General features: G+C 40.5%; 1 protein-coding gene across 5 annotated transcripts in view; it reads left to right on the top strand.

Annotated features, from left to right (window-relative positions):
* Positions 1 to 19,755, top strand: part of DSE (dermatan sulfate epimerase) — a 173,043-nt gene that overhangs the window by 11,135 nt on the left and 142,153 nt on the right. The window contains exon 4 of one of the 5 annotated variants that reach the window (XM_060190574.1): positions 9,398 to 9,492. The exons of the other annotated variants lie outside the window; for them this stretch is intronic. The gene's annotated coding sequence lies outside the window, so the exon portion shown is untranslated. The remainder of the gene's footprint in view (positions 1 to 9,397; positions 9,493 to 19,755) is intronic. 5 annotated transcript variants of the gene reach the window in all.

The following is a 19,755-nucleotide window of genomic DNA, read 5'->3' as shown; positions in this document are numbered from 1 at the left end:
AGTGTTTAAGGGTATGGGAGGTAGCAGAATGGTTATGCAAAGAGGCTCTCATGCCTGAGGCTCCAAAGTTCTAGGTTCAGTCCCCTGTACCACTGTAAACTAGAGTTGAGCAGTACTTTGGTGAAAACAAAAACAAACAAAAAAGCCAGTCTAATCTTTAATACATAGGCACAACTTCTAGACTCCCCTTGACTGGTGTCTAGGAGACACACCAGGACCCCAGTGTCCCTTCATCCTGTCCCTTCCCCTCCTTCTTCAGAGTCCTTTGCTTTGGTGCAATATATCACACCAAGTTCAAGTTTCACCTTACGCTTTCTCTTATTGTTCTCTGTTCTTAAATTCCACCCTGTATGTGAGATTATTCAATACTGGTCTTTCTTTTTCTGGCTTGTCTCATTCAGTATGACACCTTCAAGTTCCTACCACAGTACTGCAACGGAGATGACTTCATCCCACTCTATATATTGTTTTTTAAATTAGCGATTTAATATTGATCTACAAAATTACAAGATAACAGGGGTATAATTCCCCACTGTTCCCACCACCAGAGTTCCATGTCCCCTTTCTCTTCACTGGAAACTGCAGTGGTTCTCCCAAGGTCACAGATACAGGTTTTATCATTATTTCTGTAGCTATCTGTATTTTTGCCCATTTTTTTTTCCTGTGGTCTTACCTTCTAAGTCACATCTACACCTATTACTACTTCTAAATGTCTTTCCTTTTTTCCTCTTCTCTCTTTGGGTCCTGAGAGAATTGGGTTTTGGAGCCCTTTAGTCATTTTCCACTAACATTTCTCCCCCTCTGGTAGTATAGACCAAAATTCCTTATGGGGTGCAAAAGGTGGGAGTCCTGGCTTCTGTAATGGCTTCTCTGATGGACTTGGGCATCAGCAGGTCACTCCATACCCCGAGCCTGTTTCTGTCTTTCCTTAGTGGGATAGGGCTCTGGAGAGGTGAGGTTTCAGGACACATTGGTGAGTTCAGGATGGAATCATAGTAGTATTTCCAACTTGGTGTCTAAAAGTCTGTTAGTTATAAGACAGGACAAAATGTTTAATAAACAGGAACCAGAAAGTAGGAATAGAACAGGTGAGAAGAGGGATTTTAGGGTGGTGAGAACCTAGGAAGTCTGTTTTAGTTATGTTCCTAGGGCCCAAGACTTAAGTCATTTTTTTTCTTGAGTTGTATAGTTAACATGGAGGTGGGCTAAAAATATTGTCTGGAAAGATGTAGTCAGAGTTGAGAATAGAACTAGAAAGCTGAATTAGGGCAGAGAGTAGCTCCCAGACTTGAAGAAAATATAAACTGTTTACCACATCAATTTGACCCACAGCCCATGTATATTCATATTTAGCACAGAACCCTGTATAACCTCTAAGACTCTGTCAGTCTGAGTTCACAGTCTGTGGCCACAGGTGGGAACATGCTTAAGCCTCCCTCATTTCAGGACCACTCTTTCTTGAATGGCAGGGTAGCATGACCCAGCCTCCCTTCAGAGAGTGGGCAGTTGTTGGTATGCTTCTAATTCTGTTTTTAAAAACCCCTTCTGTTTCATTTGGTTTAATCCCCCCTGCATTCTATTTACATAACACTGTATTCTATTTACATAACCTCTGTTAACAAGCACCACCCTCCCTCCAGGGCATTGGTGGTTCAGTGGTAGAATTCTTGCCTGCTCCGCCCCCTCTTTGTCATACCCTGATTTTCACCAGTCACTTTTCTCTCCACCCTCTCTGCGTCGCATCCTGTTCCCACCCTACTGGGCTAGTATATTTATAAGGACAAGATTGTAGTTTTTAGTTTAGTCTAGCTTGGTATAGATTGCGCTGTGTCCTGCATGAATAAAGAGATACTGCGTACAGCTCAACCATGAGTCCCTGGTCATCTGTTATCCACCTGTGAAGCCAGCCCATCGAAAACAACAGGCAGTCCATATCATTGTTACTTTAAAGTGAGTGCAAGGTCCTGGAGAGTTCCACAGAGGGCATATGATGATGGAAGTGACCAACGATTTTGGAAAGAGGGATTTAGAAATCTAGACTCATCATCTCTTTAGGAATCCAAGGATTCCCTGACTAGGGACCCAGGTGATGGGGTGGCTTGGTAGTGACCAAAAAGACCACCATTAAGTGAGCCAGTCTCTTGCCCTTTTCCAGCTTTTGTAGTCTCTTCTTTACCTGACAAGCTTCGGCTTTTTCCCAGTCGTTAAATCATTGTGTTAGTTGTATCCAAACTAGCACTAGGTTTAGACCTCATTATTTTTTTAAATATATTTTTATATTTATTATTTATTTTTCCTTTTGTTGCCCTTGTTTTTTTACTGTTGTTGTAGTTGTTATTGGTGTCGTCGTTGTTGGATAGGACAGAGAAGTGGAGAGAGGAGGGGAAGACAGAGAGGAGAAGAGAAAGACAGACACCTGCAGACCTGCTTTACCACTTGTGAAGCTACTTCCCTGCAGGTGGGGAGCCGGGGGCTTGAACCGGGATCCTTACACCAGTCCTTGCGCTTTGCACCATGTGCACTTAACCCGCTGCGCTACTGCCCAACTCCCTTATCATTTTTTGTTTAGTTTTTCTTTCTTTCTTTTTAATTTATTTATAAAATGGAAATACTGACAAGAACATAGGATAAAAGGGTACAATTCCACATCATTCCCACCACCAGAACTCCATATTCCTACCCCTCCCTTGAAGGCTTTCCTATTCTTTATCCCTCTGGGAGTGTGGGCCCAGGATGATTATGGGGTTTAGAAGGTGGAAGGTCTAGCTTCTGTAATTGCTTCTCCGCTGAACATGGGCGTTGGCAGATTGACCCATACTCCCAGCCTGTGTCTGTCTTTCCCTCATGGGGCAGGACTGTGTAGAGGTGGGGTTCCAGGACACATTGGTGGAGACATTTGCCCAGAGAAGTCAGACTGGCATCATGATAGCATCTGGAACCTAGTGGCTGAAAAAGAGTTAAGATATAATGCAGAACAAACTGTTGACTAATCATGAACCTAACGGCAAGAATATTGCAGATGAAGATTTGAGGTCTCCATTTTGGAAAAAGCTAGTAGGTCTATTTTAGGTATATTCCAAGGGCCCATGACTTTACTAGTTTTTACCTGAGCCTGACAGCTAATATGCAGGTGGACCCAAGGTATTGTCTGGGGAGATGTTGTCATTGTTGGAAAAAGGACTAGGAAGCTAGTTCAGGGAAGAGAGTAGCTCCCAAATATAAGAAGAATATATAAATATTGTTAACTGTAAACCCATCAATTTGAACTGGGGCCCATATTCAGCACAGGAGCCTATGTAACCTCTGCATCCCTGTAGGTTTGAGCTCACATTCTGTGGTCACAGCTAGGAACATTTCAGGCTGCACTCATTTCAGGACCCATCTTCCTCGGGTAGTAGGTAGAGTATGTTGTCCAATCTCCTTTTGGAGAATGGAACATTCCCTACCGTTGTTGATCTACATTGAGGGAAAGATCCTATAGGGGCCCACAAAGGATCCCATTATGTTGTTCCTGACGGAGATGACCAGTGACAGTGGCTAGAGGGATCCATTAGAGGTCTAAGCCCATCATGTCTATGTGGGAACTCCAGGACTCCCTGACTAGGGCCCCAGGTAAAGACCTTATCATTTTTAACATGTATGTTGAAGGAGATAATTTTAAGATGCATCCTTATTTATAAATAGAATTATAATAGGAAGAGGGAGCAAAGAAACTCCTGCATTCGAGTTTAAGGAATAACTGAAAGGTGAAAATGAAAGATGTGTATGCGGGAAGGAGGTTATATTTAAAATGAAACATGATGGCTAAGGGCCTTTTGTAAATGTGTGTACTGTTTATATGTATAACATATGTGCATTTAAAAATTCTGTCAGTAGGAGCAGCCTGAGCTGTCTAGGTGATTCAAAGTCTTGTGAAAAATGGTTGACACCCCCCCCCCCCAAGAGACCCTACTATACCCAAGATTGGACAGAATCAAGATTGATGGGCTTCATCATTTATAAAACTAGGAGTGCCAGCAAAGGAAATGACGTTTTTAAAGGCTCATGTCCAGCATCTGCCCGTGGCCATCACTAATCATCTATAGTTGGACAGCATGACAGGCGAAAGGCCAGCCTAGCTATAAATTTCAGCATTCAGTGTTAGACCTGAACACAGAAGGTCACTGTACACACATATATGCACTGTTTCCTCACTGCATGAATAAATATTTATATCATATCAAACAAGCATGTATGAACATAAGTACAATCAGTGAATATGAGACTATGTTGCCAGAGGCAGAGGGGTGCTCTGGTTTCAATCTTTCTCTCATTAGATTAATAAATAAATAAATAGACAAATCCTTAGAGGATATGGCAGGTTATTTAACCGAGATTTTGCCAGCAAACATTAGTTGCTATATGGAAAATGACTTGAGGTTTACATAGTGAAAGTGTAGGAGATCAGTTGTGGAGTGTTAAAGTCACTGAGACAAGGACTGATAAATATTTCTAAAATTGTGATAGTGGCAGAACAGAACATTTCATATAAACAAAAGAACTGATTGAAAGAACCAATATAATGGTAAATAGCTAAGAATTGCTTTAGTTTGTACTTCAGGTATAGGCAAAACAGAGTGAGTTATTGAATATAGGGAAAGGATAAAGCTCTGGTGAGAGTGGAGAGATCAAGAGCTCAGTTATAATATTTCTTTTTTGGGGAGATATTTTTTATTGATTTCATAATTATTGACACGATTGTAGATTAAGAGGGGTACAATTCCATATAATTCCCACCACCAGAATTCTGTATCTCCATCCCCTCCACTAGAAGCTTTCCTATTCTTTATCCCCCTGGAAGTATGGACCAAAATTCTTTATGGGGTACAGAAGGTGGGAGTTCTGGCTTCTGTAATTGCTTCTCCGATGGACATGGATGTTGGCAGGTGGGTCCATACTCCCAGCTTGTTTCTATCTTAACCTAGTGGGGCAGGGCTCTGGAGTTTGCTTCTTTGTTTTATTTTATTTTTATTTATAAAAAGGAAACACTGATGAAAACCACAGTACAACTACACACAATTCCCACCACCAGAACTCCATATCCCACCCCTTCCTCCGATAGTCTTCCTATTCTTTATCCCTCTGGGAATATGGATGCAGGGTCATTATGGGGTGCAGAAGGTGGAAGGTCTGGCTTCTGTAATTGCTTCCCCAGTTATAATATTTCTAAGAGGCAGCCCATTATAAAGAGAAGATAGATTCAGTCATTTGTAGGTCCAGAGGAAGGTGAAGTCTACAGCTAGATTTGGAAGTCACTGGTCTATGGTTAATAGCTGAAACTATGAGAGTAGATAAATATGTTAGAAAGTAAAAGCCTTGGGAAAGCTATCAGGGGAGGGGATGGGATACAGAGATCTGGTGGTGAGAATTGTATGGAGTTGTACCCCTCTTATCCTACAGTTTTGTTAGTCTCCTTTTTTTTTTAAAAAAAATTTATTTATTTTATTTATTCCCTTTTGTTGCCCTTGTTTTTTTTTATTGTTGTAGTTATTATTGTTGTTGTTGTTGTTGGATAGGACAGAGAGAAATGGAGAGAGGAGGGGAAGACAGAGAGGAGGAGAGAAAGATAGACACCTGCAGACCTGCTTCACCACCTGTGAAGTGACTCCCCTGCAGGTGGGGAGCCAGGGTTTGAACCGGGATCCTTATGCCAGTCCTTGTGCTTTGCGCCACCTGCGCTTAACCCGCTGTGCTACAGCCTGACTCCCATTAGTCTCCTTTTTTAAATAAATTTTAAAAAATTCAAAAAAAAAGAAAGAAAGTAAAAGCTTTTAGAAGAAAGGAAAGCAACAATTGAGCTCTGTTAACTCTGACATGAAGGAGATGGATGAGGTGGGATGAGAAGAGAGAGAGAGAGAGAGAGGGAGGGAGAGGGAGAGGGAGAGGGAGAAATAGTCATTAGAATTATGAGAAGAAACAGAAGAAAACGTACTGAAAAGCAAGAGAGGAATAAAGTTTGCAAAGTGAGGGTTCACGCTGTTATGTCAAGTGAGGTGAGTGGAGATAAAAGTCTCTTTATTGGGTACCTTAGTAGGCATGGGTATCTTTAGTTAGAGTAGTTTCAGGAGCGTGGAAATACTGACAAATTATAAGAGTGAGGAATGAATGAGAAATGAAGTATACACAACATGTGAGACTAGTTATGAAAGAACTAACAGTATAGAAAAAGGAGAGAAATTTAGTGATAAAGTCAGTGATTCAATATTGGGTTGAAGGAAGAAAGTTTCTAAAGATGAGCTTGAGAGATGTCCATGTATATAAACAAAAATAATGATAAATCTTAATCCATTAAGGCTGCTGTAGCAAAGAAATGTAAACTGGATAGCTTATAAGCAACAAGAAGTAATTTCTCCATGTTCTAGAAGCTAGGAGTCTGGCTCAGAGTGGTAGTATGGTTCAGTATGGTGAGAATACTCTTTCTGTTCCAGTATCCCTCTTAAATTGGAAGAGATGGAAAGACTTATTTGGATTCCTTTTTATAATGGCACTTATCCCGCTTGTGAGAGTCCCACCCTCACAACCCAATTATTTTCCAGAACTCAACCGTATACCATCATCAAATTGAGGGTTAAAATTTCAACATATTAATTGGGGGAACAAACAATTACATTAGGCTTTCTATTTTCACATTTCCTAAAAGGACAGAACTTCAGGCTAAATTAGGACTTTGGGGAGCTTAACAGACACGAGACAAGAGTAAGGACTCAATTATTTAACAGGGAGTATTAAAAAAGCCAACAAAACAAAGAAAACTAGAGACAAATGTTAGAAAGTTTGGATAAATTGTGGACAGTTGGGGGTCGGCGGTAGCACAGCGGGTTAAGCGCACGTGGCGCAAAGCACAAGGATCCCGGTTCTAGCCACAGGCTCCCCACCTTCAGGGGAGTCGCTTCACAATCAGTGAAGCAGGTCTGCTGGTGTCTATCTTTCTCTCCCCCTCTCTGTCTTCCCCTCCTCTCTCGGTTTCTCTCTGTCCTATGTAACAACGAATGACGTCAACAACAACAATAATAAACACAACAATGATAAACACAACAAGGCTACAGCAACAAGGGCAACAAATGGGGGGGGGGATGCCCTCCAGGAGCAGTGGATTCATGGTGCAGGCACTGAGCCCTAGCAATAACCCTGGAGGCAAAAAAAAAAAATTGTGGGCAGTTGAAGCAACTGAATATGACAGAAATTTTTAAAAAGAATAAAATGAATCTAAAGTAGTGCCCTGGGATTCATGTTAAAAATAGAAAGATTTGGAAAAGTTGCAGATCAATAAGTATATTTTCCTTTTATTTTAATAAATACTATCAGTTGATATCCATGCATTTAAATGGTATGTGAAATATTTAGAAAGGATGTTTTCCACTGGTCAGCAGCAATGATCTCTAGAGAATTGGCGGTGGGAAAAGGAAAGAGGACTTTATGTTTTTGCTTCCTACAATTTTAAAGAGAGGGAGTGACGATAGAATGAAGTGCATTTTGAATTTAGAATATTTTTCTGACAAATGCTAAAAAAAAAAAAAAAAAAAAAAAGCCCAGTCTCATGCAATAGTGAAGCAAGTGAACTTTATATAATCAGAGAGTTTAGTATCTGTTCAACAGAAGAAAAATAACATGAAGCATGTCCTTGGTTACTTCTTAAACTAGTTTTTAAAGCTTGAAGGAAAGGTGGGGGAGATAGCATAATGGCTATGCAAACAAACTTCCAGACCTGAGGCTTCAAAGTCCCATGTTTCATTCCCTGCACCTTCATAAGCCAGAGCTGAGCAGTGCTCTGACAACAAACAAACACCAAAAACCAATCAGTAAAGCTTGAAGGAAAAATGCTCACTCAAAATGTGACATTAGGTGAGTTAAAGATTTTTTTTGTTTTTGCCTCCAGGGTTATTGCTGGGGTCTAGTGCTGCACTACAAAGCCACTGCTCCTGGGAGCCATTTTTTCAAATTTTTTTTTTTTAATAGGATAGGACAGAGAGAAATTCAGAGGGGAGAGCAAGATAGAGGCAGGAGGGGCTTGGGCGGTAGTGCAGTGGGTTAAGTGCATGGTGCAAAGCGCAGAGACCAGTGGAAGGATACAGGTTCAAGCCCCCGGCTCCCCACCTGTGGCGGGGGGCGGGGCGGAGCAGGTCTGCAGATTTCTTTCTCTCCCCCTCTTTGTCTTCCCCTCCTTTCACCATTTCTCTCTGTCCTATCCAACAACGACATAAATAACAATGATAATAATAACCACAACAATGGTAAAACAACCAGGGTAACAAAAGGGCCAAAATGGCCTCCAGGAGCAGTGGATTTGTGGTGCAGGATCCCAGCTCCGGCAATAACCCTGGTGGGAAAAAAAAAAAAAAAGATAGAGGCAGGAGAGGAAGATAGACACCTGCAGACCTGCTGCACCGCTTATGAAGCTCCCTGCAGTGGCGAGCCTGGGGCTCGAACTCACATCCTTGAGTTTAGGATTATGTACATGTAACATGGTGCTCCACTGCCTGCCCCAAAGTCTGTTTATTTATTTTTTTTGTTTTGTTTTGCATAAATCTGGGTGATGAAGCCAATGTTAGGTTAATAATATATTTTTTAAAATCTTAGAAACTTGTGGTCCGGGAGGTGGTGCAGTGGATAAAGCATTAGATTCTCAAGCATGAGGTCCCAAGTTCAATCCCAGGCAGCTCATGTCCAGAGTGATGTCTGGTTCTTTTTCTCTCTCCTCCTATATTTCTCATAAATAAATACAGTCTAAATAAAATAAAATAAAAATCTTAGAAACTTAATCGATATAAGTGAACCATAGCCTGGGAAGTGACTTAATGGATAAGGCATTGAACTCTCAAATTTGAATTTGAGTTCCTGAATTCAGTCCCTAGCATCATGTGTTCCTGAGTGATCTCTTTTGTTCTCTCCTTCCATCTCATAAGTAAAGCAAGCCTTTAATAAAATGGGGACAGTGAGTGACCTTGAAATGATCTGGAAATTACCTTGGCATCTTTTCTTGATTATTTTCTTGGCACCTGGCCACATGCACTATCCCTCTACTCCTGAGTCATTTGCATTCTTCTATCAGTTGGAGAGTGAGAGAGGCAGACAACAAGTCACCAAGCACAACTCCGTTGTAAGTGGAGTTTAACTTGTTTTGCGGCACTCCCACTTGGTCCTAGGGTTGAAACCAGGATCTTGAACATGGTAAGATATGTTTTTTTCTGGATGAGCTGTGTCCTGATCATAGGTATATGTTTTTCCCTTTGGTGTTTGTTTATTTATTTTATTTTGCTGCCAGGATTATCACTGCAGCTCAGTACTAGCTACAAAGCCTCTACTCCCAAGGACCAATTTCCCCCATTTATTTATTTATTTTTCTAATTTTATTTTTTAGGATAGAGAAAATGAGAGAGGACAGAGAGATAAAGAAGAAAGAAAGATAGACATCTGCAGACCTGACTCACCGCTCAAGAAGGGGACCACCTACAGGTGGGGAGCAGGGAAGCTTGGCAATAAGGGTGCTTAACTGTGTGTGCCACTGCCTGGCCCCCTCCTTTATTGTTTAAAACTAATTGACTAATTTATTAATTAATTTGTGAAAGAGCTACTCTGGTTCATGTGATGCCAGGAATCAAACTCAGGCTCTCATGCTCACAGATTAGGCAGTCTACCTGCTGTGCCACCTTCTGGGCTGCCCAAACCAGTATTTCTTTTACTTAAACTGATATTTATTTATTTATTTATTTTCCCTTTTGTTGCCCTTGTTTTACTGTTGTAGTTATTGTTGTTGTCATTGTTGGATAGGCTAGAGAGAAATGGAGAGAGGAGGAGAAGACAGAGGGGGAGAGAAAGACACCTGCAGGCCTGTTTCACAGCCTATGAAGCAACTCCCCTGCAGGTGGCGAACCGGGATCCTTGCCCGTCCTTGCGCTTTGTGCCCAGTGCGCTTAACTGGCTGCTCTACCGCTGGACTCCCTTAAACTGATCTTTTAAAAGTATACCTACAACTATCAGGGAAATAATTCAAATGATAGAGCTTGGCACTTGCATGCCTGAAGCTCCTGGTTTGTTCCCTGGTGATGCATATTATTCCAGCTCAATCTTAATTACATTCTGGTGCTCAGAATGTGTTTGATTTTCTAGTAAAATGGGGATGACATAATTGGATTCATGCTTTGAAAAAAATCCTCTGGGCACTTTTATGGATATAGCATAGGGAAGAAGAGTACTGTAGTATGGAGAAGAGGCTAGGTAGGCAATGAGGAAGCTGCCATAGTGTCCCAAAAGAAAACTGATATTGGCTTGAACTCAAGTTGACCAAGCCACTATCAATTAAGATAAATCACTTATGAGCAGGCCAGGCAGTGGCTCACCCAGTTTAGTGCACATAGTATGAAGTATAAGGACCCATGTGATGATCTATGTTCAAGCCCCTACTCCCCACCTGCGGGGGGTGGTGGGGTGGGGTGATTCACAAGCAGTGAAGCAAGTCTGCAGGTGCCTTTCTCTCTATATAAATATGTCCCCCACCCCTCTCAATTTCTCTCTGTCCTGTCCAGTACAATGGAAAAATGGTCCCTGGTAGCAGTGGATTCGTAGTGCTGATACTGAGTCCCAGCAATAACCCTGGAGGGGAAAAAAAAACTTGTAAGAAATATGAGAAGTGGTCAGACTCAGAATATAATTTAGATAAGCAAATTATACTAGAACTTTTGGTGCTCTGGTCACATCCCCTTAGCACTCACTATTTCAAGCATGCTGATATCTTCCTACAGTGGGGTCAGAATGCTGAGAAGTTGGAAACACACACACACACAGAGAAGTTGGAAACAGACACACAGAAGTTGGATCAAACCGGATCCTTAGTTCAATGTACACTTAACTAGGTGTACCACTGCTGGATCCCCATAATGCACTACTGTTAACTAGTACAGTTCTAGTGTTGAGACAGACAGGAAGTATTCAATTTATCTGTATTTTGAAAAGCAGGCATTGGGAAGAGGAAACATTCTCTTCCCACTCTATTTAATCACATAACTCCTAAATAATATATATATTTCAAATATTTATTTTTTTATTTATTCCCTTTTGTTGCCCTTATTGTTTTATTGTTGTAGTTATTGTTGTCGTCGTTGTTGGATAGGACAGAGAGAAATGGAGAGAAGAGGGGAAGATAGAGAGGGGGAGAGAACGATAGACACCTGCAGACCTGCTTCACCGCCTATGAAGTGACTCCCCTAGAGGTGGGGAGCCAGGGGTTCAAACCAGGATCCTTATGCCTGTCCATTAACGCTTTGCGCCGCGTGTGCTTAACTCACTGTGCCCGACTCCCAATAAAATATTTTTGATACTTTCTGTTGGGTGTGTTATTTTTTTCCTTTGACTCTTTAAGCATGAAATACCTATTGTGATTGTTTTACATTTATTTATAAATCTATTTTGTTTGTTCTTTTTAGTTTGAAAGCAAATTGAACAAAAATTCAACTTTAACTAATTTTTCTATTTCCAGGCTATTGAGTTTCATAAAGTAAATAATGATTAGTAGGCATCACTGATACATTTGGAAAAAAAAGAAATTAAGACAATTACTTACTCTGACCAAAGTCTTGTCCATGTGTGTTGGTCAAATAGGAAATGTATTTTTCAGTGGAGGTAGAGTGAGATTAATCTCTAGCTAAGTAGTGTTATGTTTACCTAAAATTCTTGGTGAAGTAAAGTGGGCTCAATATTAAGGAACAATTAATCATTTCTCTTTGCAGAAGCTTTAAGGATAATATGAGTCAACCAAAAATCTATAATTATGTGTCTAGAAAGCTATCAGGAAACAAGAGCCCCAAAGCATGGTAAACTGGAATGGAGGGAAATCCTAAAAGACTGCTGGAGTTGAAAAAAAGTTTTTTCTTGATTTTAAGTTTATAGAACTGAATTTTATAACTCATAACTATCATGACTAGGGTATTCTGGACCAAAATATTTAAGTGTATAAGCCAAGTTAGGTCAGTTTTATGGAGTCTGCCTTTCAGAATTTCCTCCTTTTTAAAATCTTGGTGTTAATGAAGAACAGAGAAGGGAAGAAAGCAGAAAATGTGTGTCGCTTTTGTGGGAAAGAAATGGGTAGAGGTACACAGAGTACCGAGTCACAACTATAGGTTAACTCACATTTTGGAAGGAGTTTTAGTGTTTATATATAGCTGGACTAGCAAGGCTTTTTCAGAAGAAGAAACAAAAGATTTTTTTTTTTTTTGCCTCCAGGGTTATTGCTGGTGCTCGGAGACTGCACTGCACCACGAATCCACTGCTCCTGGAGGACATTTTTTCCCCACTTTGTTGCCCTTGTTGTTGTCATCGCTATTGTTATTGTTGCCATTGATGTTGTTATTGTTGGACAGAACAGAGAGAAATCGAGAGGAGGAGAAAAAGACACCTGCAGACCTGCTTCATCACCTGTGAAGCGACTCCCCTGCGGGTGGGGAGCCGAGGTCTTGAACCAGGATCCTTATGCCGGTCCTTGCACTTTGCGCCATATGCACTTCACCTGTTGTGTTACCTCCGGAGCCCCAAAACAAAAGAAATTCTAATCTGATTGAATCTTCTAGAGATGTTATTATTTTTACTTGGGGCCTTTCTATGAGTTTTTAAAATTTTTTAACTACTGTATCAACCATAGCACCATGTATTTAAGTTACTGTACAGTGCGGATGGATGACCATTGTTTTCTAATTGAGCCATAAGTATGTGTGTATGTATATATATGGAGAGAGAGAACCCAGTCTGAAAAAAAAGTGCAGTAACTTAATATATGCACAGGTATAGATAAAGACACAGAGAGATGGAGTTGAGGAGCATTCCCCTCACTAAACTTTTGCCAAGTAGGATCTCCAAAACTTAAACTTACATTTTTTCTCACTTAAAATATCCGAGATAATTTTCCAATGCCTTTTTTTCTAAAACAGTTATTAATATTGAAATGAACAGATCGATAGTATAGTGTGAATTGGACTCGAGAAAAATAAAATCAGTATGGTCTAAAAGAGTTCCAAAGCACATTTTGTTGTTTTCCGAGATTGTTAATGTTTTGACGGAGGCCGGCAGTGGGCAAGGATAATGCAGAACATTATTTGGAAATGTGGTGGAATTTTAATAAGCTATTGGTCTGCTAATAATTTACTTTTGCTCAAAGTTTTCTTTAATTTGGTAGTTATTCATAAATCTTAGTCTAGGAAAAAAATTTTTTTTTTTTTTTTTGCAAGATGTGCCGAGTACTAAGAGACTAAAGGGAAGATCGACTTTCACACTCTCTGGAAAGACATTTTATTCGGTGCTAAAATATTACATTTGTACTGCCAGAGGAGTTGCAGTTGTATTCAAAGAAACTCAAAGTCACAATGAGAGGAACAATTAAAAGGGACAGAGTTATGTCTAAATACTGTTTGAAGTTGTACTTTTCAGGGGACTGCTACTATTTTTCAGAATTCCATACAGTCCTTAAAAGTAAATTATATTTTTTCCTTTTATATTAGGACTGTTCATACAGATTAAAAAATGAAAGAAAAAAGAGTTCCACGCCAACTGTGCAAGTTCCTTTGACTTCTGATTATGTAATTTGATCACTCTTAATACATTTTCACAGTAGTGAAGAACTTTAGCTTCCAATGAAATATCTGCTTTGCATACTTGTTTTCATGGCTAGTCTACCTCTGGCTATCAAGTGTAATTATAGGGATATTTGACTTTCTATTTTGACTCTAATCCTAGTGTCAAAGAACTATTGTTCTTCCCCCATTCCTTCCATCCTTTGAATTTAAGTCCAAAATAAATGAATGGTAATTTTTTTTCTTCACTGCTCTTCAGTGTAGAGTTTCAGTTCAGGAAAAGTTCTGTTGAAGAATGAATTCCAGCACTGTTCTAAGTGCCAGCAAGCAGCATAAAAGCTGGAACATGGAAGAAAACCAGAGTAAATTCTGCTCTATTAGAATGAAGTAATTTATATATGATAACAACTCTTTTTTTTTTTTTGCCTCCAGGGTTATCACTGGAGCTAAGTACCTGCACTGCTCCTGGAGGCCATTTGTTCCTATTTTTGTTGCCCTTGTTGTTATTATTATTATTAGATAGGACAGAGAGAAATTGAGAGTGGAGGGGAAGACAGAGAGAAGGTGCAGGTGGGGAGGCGGGACTCAAACTGGTATCCTTATGCAGGTCCCTGCACTTCACACCATGTGCACTTAACTAGCTGCACTACCACCGGACCCCCTTCTCCTTCCTTTTTTTCTCCCTCTTTATCAATAGTAAATAAATCTTTTTTTTTTTAAGTGACTTTTTCCAGAAAGCCTTTCTTGAGCCTCTATACCATGTAGGTGGCCCACTGTAAGCCAGGGAAAAAAATGCTTCTCAGACTGCGAAAACTATGGGAAAATATACCCTCTATGCTTTAAATTATGTAATCTGTGGTATTTCATTATGGCAGACTGAACAGGCCAATGCACCTTCTGTTATGTATCCACAGAGTTTTGTATTGAGGTCCTTACAGCAGTTAAGTCTTGTTTCAGGTTCTTCTTCTTCTAGCGTTTGCCCTTCTTCCGTAGCCAGTCAACAGCGTCAGGTTGAGCCTGATGTAAAGTTTCGAGACCTCCTTTGAATCTGGAGAGGTGGCAGTCGTTGACTATGTGGGTCATAGTCTGTCTGGAGCCGCAGGGGCAGTTCGGGTCGTCTCTGGCTCCCCAGCGATGGAACATAGCGGCGCACCGGCCATGGCCTGTTCGATAGCGATTGAGGAGGGCCCAATCATAACGTGCCAGGTCAAAGCCGGGTTGACGCTCGCAGGGGTCTGTGATGAGGTGTTTGTTCTTTACCTCAGCTGACTGCCAGCTCTGTTTCCAAGAGACTGGAACAGAGAAGTTCAGTGTAGGCGTAGGGGACCAGATTGGGTGATGAGACGTCAAGCGTTGAACAGGGTGGGCGAAGATATCCGCGTATATTGGCAGGTCCAGTCGAGCGTAGATGTGGGAAATGAACTTAGATGATGCCGCATCCCGACGAATATCTGGCGGAGCGATGTTGCTAAGAACTGGCAGCCGTGGAACCGGGGTGGAACGGATGGTTCCAGAAATGATCCTCATGGAGGAATATAATTTGGAATCGACCAAGTGGACATGGGGGCTACGGAACCATACTGGGGCACAGTATTCTGCAGTGGAATAGCATAATGCCAGAGATGATGATAGTAGTGTGGAAGCGCTCGCGCCCCATGAGGAGCTGGCCAGTCTTGCAATGATGTGATTCCTCGCGCCCACCTTTGCTGCGGTTTTTATGAGATGTTTGTGAAATGACAGAGTGCCATCGAGAGTAACGCCAAGATAGACTGGCTGGGCTTCATGCCGGATTCTCGTACCGCCAAGCTGCACATTAAGCTCACACGAGGCCAAGGCATGGTGTAGATGGAAAACAGATGATACCGTTTTTGCAGTGCTAGGGATTAGTCGCCATTTTTTACAGTAATCAGATATCAGAGACATGTCTTTCGTGAGTGTTTCCTCGAGGATGTCGAACTTTGATGCCTGAGTTGCACAGCAGATGTCATCGGCGTAGATGAACTTCCTTGAAGAAGTTTCTGGTTCTTAATGGGTCTTTCTCACCCACTGGGCAGAGAAGCCTGAGGGTGACAGCTATGTGCTTTGTCTTTTTGCCTCCAACACAATGCTGACTCACTGGACTCCTAGATTGCTAAATGAATAAAGAATCTGAACCTGAAGACTTCAGTTATTCACTAGCTCTGTCAAAGTGGTTTTTTTTTTTTTTTTTTTTTTTTACTTAGTTTGCTTGAATTTGTAACATGGTGATTGTAGCATTTAGTAGAAAATCAGTCTTTACTCAAGCAAATTATACATAGCCCTGTCCACCTGTACCTGTACCATCAGTGATAGAATTTATAGCTTCAAAAGAATATTAAATATATTTAACTAAGATCTATCATTCTATAAAGAAATACACTTTTAGGGCCAGGTGATAGCACATCTGGTTGAACGCACATGTTATAATGCAAAAAGACCCAGGTTTGAGCCCCCGGTCCCCACCTGTAGAAGGAAAGCTTTATGAGTGGTAAAGCAAAGTTGCAGGTGTCTCTCTGTCTCTCTCTCTCTCCTTCTATCTCTCTCTCTCTTTTCTATCAAGCCCTTCCCTCTGAATTTCTGGCTGTGTTTGTCCAATAAATAAATAAAGAATAAAATAACACTTTTTTAAAAAGAAAGAAATTCACTTTTCTTAATGTCTTATGGATACAAAGCATACTTACACAAATGGGAATTTTTATCAAACATCTAGTCCTGTTATTAACGCATTGTGAATAAATCTTTTGTTTTAGTATAAAGTTGTAAAAGAGTAGGAATTTTGATTTCTCTTTGCCTTATTTGATACCTCTACTCAGATTCATATTTTATTTAAAATAATTTTCATATATAGACCTTTCTTTACCTCCTCACTAATAGCCATTTGAGCAGATACTTTACTCAGAACAAAGCAATTGTGCAGCCCATGGGGGAACTATGTAACAGACCATTCTAAAAAGAAATACACATTTCTCACTGAAAACTGGAGAAAGTTTCTATACTCTGAATTATTTATTCAAGTTTAATCTTAATTGGGGAAACCATGAAAATGAACATATTCCTTAATTTATTTTTTTAATCCTATTGACACAGGGATTGAATTTTATTAATTTTATTTTATCCAGTACAAGACTGAATATTCAGTAAACTCTGATAATTAGAAAATCTGTCAGGGGGGCTGGGTGGTGGTGCAACCAGTTAAGTGCACATAGTACTAAGCTTAAGGACCTGTTCAAGGATCTAGGTTCAAGCCCCCCAGCTCTCCACCTACAGGTGGGGACACTTCACAAGCGCCAAGCAGGTCTGCAAGTGTCTCTTTCTCTCTTCCTCTCTGTCGTTCCCCCTCACCCCCGCCCGCACCTTCTCTCTGTCATGTCCAAACATGGCCACCAGGACTAGTGGATTTGTAGTAGCGCTGGCACTGAACCCCAGTGATAACCCTGTAGGCAAAAAAAATAATAAACTAACTTATTTTTTACTGTATTATCTTTTTTTTTGCCTCCAGGGTTATTGCTGGGGCTGGATGCCTGTACTAGGAAACCACTGCCCCTGGAGGCCATTCCCTCGCCCGCCCGCTTTGGATAGGACAGAGAGAAATCGAGAGAGGAGGGTAGCGTGAGAGGGGGGAGAGAAAGGTAAAACACCTGCAGACCTGCTTCACCGCCTGTGAAGGGACCCTCCTGCACCCTCCTGCATGTGGGGAGCCGGGGGCTTGAACCGGGATCCTCCTGCGGGTCCTTGTGCTTTGCGCCATGTGCGCTTAACCCGCTGCGCTACAGCCCGACCCCCTGTTACTGTATTATCTTCTTTGGATAACTACCTAGACTAATTTGGAACTTTCTCAGCCACATGTCACTACAGCTTGTGTCAACTATGTTATGGAGTACGTCTTAGTGTAGATACCACAGATAGAATGGCTTAAATAACATTCATTTCTCTCAGTCCTTCATGAAGGGAAGTCTAAAATCAAGGTGACAGCAGATTCAGTTATTGGCAAGAACCTTCTTTCTGGCTTATAGGCAAACACTTCCTCACAGGACTTTCCCTTTGCATGTACATGGGAAAAGAGAACTCTTTTTCTCCCCCCCCCCCCATACTATGACTATACTCAGAAAGCTCTAAATATCTCTGAAAGGTCCCATCTCCTTAGACAATTATATCTAGGGGTTATGAATACAATAATTTGGGGAAGGGCAGAAATATACATTCTGAAACAGAGTGGATTCATTTCTTTCTTTCTTTTTTTTTTTGGCTACCAGACAACTTGGGTGGCTCCATATCTTATTCTTTTGACATTGTCCCCATACTTAATGTTAAGAATTGGAAGCAATTTTTTTATCCAGTATTAGGCTAAAAAAATTCTAGAATTTTCTTTTTGGGGGAAGTATCTCTTTTGTTTTTAAAACTTGTTTTAAATCTTGCAAAGTATTTACAATCTTGTTAATATATAAGGAAACCTAGAACATTACATGGCCTTCTTGTTCTTTAAGATTTTTAAAATATTTTTTATTGTTGTAGTTATTATTATTGTTATTGATGTCATTGTTGGACAGGACAGAGAGAAATGGAGAGAGGAGGGGAAGACTGAGAGGGGGAGAGAAAGATAGACACCTGCAGATCTGCTTCACCGTCTGTGAAGTGACTCCCCTGCAGGTGGGGAGCCTGGGGCTTGAACCAGGATCCATATGCTGGTCCTTGTGCTTTGCACCACGTGCGCTTAACCCGCTGCGCTACCACCCGACTCCCAAAAACACTTTTTATTTATTGATTGGATAGATACAAAATTGATTGGCTAGATCGAAAAATTGAGAGGGAAGGAAGAGATAAAGAAGGAGGGAAAAAGAGACCTACAGCCCTGCTTCACCACTCATGAAGTTTCCCCACTGCAGGTGGGGACCAGGGACTTGAACTCGGGTCCTTCTGCACTATAGCATGTGTGCTCAACCAGGTACACCAGCACCAGGTCCCTTTCTTCTTCGTTTCATTTTATTTTTTAATTTTATTTTTATTTAATATTGGATAGAAACAAAAGAAATTGAGAGGGGAGAAGGAGTTAGAGAGGGGAAGAGACAGAGAAACACCTTCAGCCCTGTTTCACCACTTATGAGGCTTTGCCCCTTGCAGGTGGGGATGAGGAGCTTGAACCTGGGTCCTTGCACACTATAATGTGTGGGCTTAGCCCTGGTGCACCACTGCCTGGCCCCATTCTCATATATTTTAAAATGTGCTGCTCAAACAGAAATATTTATTTATCTAAACAAATGGAAACAGTGACTGTTTAGCATCAAGACTGAATTCCAAAATACTATAAAGGCTTGGTACAGTGGATAGAATGAGGTCTTTGAAAATAGGTCAGAGTTTACATTCCTGTCTTATGACTTTCAGGCTATATATCTGAAATAATTGTAAAATATACTGAACTTCAAATTTATTTTCTCTAAGATGGTGATAATATTGACCATCTTTCTATAGGAATGTTTTGAAAAATGATAGAAACATGTAAGTTATTAATTCCAATGCTTTCAACATAGTACTATTTGTTTTATGAATAATTTCTCAATCAAAAAATAATAAGCAGATAATAAAATCTCTGATTATTATTTTAGCTAAAATTTAAAAATTTGTTTTGAACATCCATGAGTAAATTTTGATGTTCATATGATCTCATGCTTTTATGGAGACTAAATTAAGTAAAATTAAATTAATCTATCATCATACATGATGCACAGTAATTACTTAAGAAATACTCATTTTAAAAAATTTTTTAAAATTTTATTTATTTATTTTCCCTTTTGTTGCCCTTGTTGAGAAATACTGATTTTATACATGCATTATGTGTGTAACTCATTTGTTTCTCTTTCTCTTTCTTTTTTATTGCCATCGGGGTTACCACTGGGGCTTGGGGCCAGCACTATGAATCTACCACACCTGGTAGCCATTACATTTTTTTTTCCTTTCTATTTTATTTGATAAGACAGAGAAAAATTGAGAAAGGAGGAGAAGAGAGAAAGATAGACAACTGAAGACAAGCTTCACTGCTTGTCAAGAGGAGGGAGTAGGGGCTCTAGCCTGAATACTGGCTCATAGTAGTGTGTGTGCTCAGCTGGGTGTGCCACTACTCAGCCTCGGTATAGCTAATTTCTTACTT

Source organism: Erinaceus europaeus, chromosome 4 (genome assembly GCF_950295315.1).
Source record: "Erinaceus europaeus chromosome 4, mEriEur2.1, whole genome shotgun sequence".
In the NCBI taxonomy this organism is placed as follows: domain Eukaryota; kingdom Metazoa; phylum Chordata; class Mammalia; order Eulipotyphla; family Erinaceidae; genus Erinaceus; species Erinaceus europaeus.
The sequence above is the reverse complement of the archived record's forward strand: the minus strand, read 5'-3'. Positions and strand labels throughout refer to the sequence as shown.